Source organism: Myotis brandtii, unplaced genomic scaffold, assembly GCF_000412655.1.
Source record: "Myotis brandtii unplaced genomic scaffold, ASM41265v1 scaffold1612, whole genome shotgun sequence".
NCBI lineage: Eukaryota > Metazoa > Chordata > Mammalia > Chiroptera > Vespertilionidae > Myotis > Myotis brandtii.
Window position 1 is genome coordinate 1,101,621 of NW_005355890.1, and position 1,278 is coordinate 1,102,898.

At 35.2% G+C, this 1,278-nt stretch overlaps 1 protein-coding gene across 1 annotated transcript in view; it reads left to right on the plus strand.

Annotated features, from left to right (window-relative positions):
* TMEM131 (transmembrane protein 131) overlaps positions 1-1,278 on the plus strand; it is a 272,545-nt gene that overhangs the window by 118,543 nt on the left and 152,724 nt on the right. The window lies entirely within an intron of this gene.

Here is a 1,278-nt window from a genome sequence, read left to right on the forward strand (position 1 = left end):
CATGAATTTGTGCACCAGGCCTCTAGTTGGTAATAATAAAAACCTCCTTAGTTGTAGGAATTATCTTTTAAATTAAGTATTTCCGTGAGTGGTAGGGAGTGAGTCAGATCAGGAGCAGTGGAATCTTTGTGACCTCCATGAGGATGGAACCAGTGAGTGAAACACTGAACTCGATGTTGGCCCTCCAAATATTTATCTGGACAAGAACTTCTCTAGAGAGTATAAGTTCTATAGATTTACATCTATATCATCCTTCCACTTGCCATCTTAAGCCCATCTTTAAATATATTTTACATAAAATTAGAAAATGTAATCTGATAAAATCCTGTCTTTCAGATATTACCATGAAACCTGTTTTAGTCTTCTCAGCTAAAATCAGTTCTAGAATTTCAGAGCTGAAAGGAACAGTAAAAGCTGTCTTAACCAGTCCTCTGGTTTTTGTGGCTGGTGTGTTTCCTGCCCCCCCCCCCAAACTTTATTTATATTCTGCGCTTGTCTTACCACCTTGTAATGATAGCATTTGTTTTTAATACCATGTTATTTGGCAGCATAACTGATAATTTTATGTTCATTTTATATTTAAAGGAAACCAAGTTTTAGATTAAGAAAGTTGCCCAAGATCTTGGGACTTTGTGGTAGTGGGATTGGTATTAGAATTCTGGTCTTCTCACTCTAGGTGTGATTATTAGTCTCTGTATTATGTTGTGCTGCCTATAACGTATTTGTTTACTTGTTTATAACTAAAAACATGACAAATAGTGCTGAAAAAGTATTTTCTGTAGTTGTGATAAAGGCAGAGTTCTTGACACCAAAGACTTGACACAGAAGTACAATCTCCATAAAGGAAAAATTGATGAATTAAAAATTTGCTCTGCAAAACACCATCTGAAGTAGGTAAAAAGTCAGGCTGTGGACTAAGGGACAAAGAACCTAGTTCTTTGAATATATAAAGAACTCTCAAAACTCCATAATAATTTTAAAAATCTAATTAGGAGCTAGCAAAAGACATGAGCAGACATTTTACTGAAAAGGATATATAAATAACAAAAAGGACATGGGAAGCTATTCAACATCATTATCCATCAGGAAAATGCAAATCCAAACCACACACACAAAATAGTGACAACACTAAGTGCTAGCCAGGATGGAGACAAACTGGATCACTCATAATAATATGTATCCCACATACAGGAGGCAGCCAGTCAGTGAGCTCTCTCTTCATTGATGTTTCTATCTCTCCCTCTCTCTTTCTTTCAAAAAAAAATATATTATATGTAT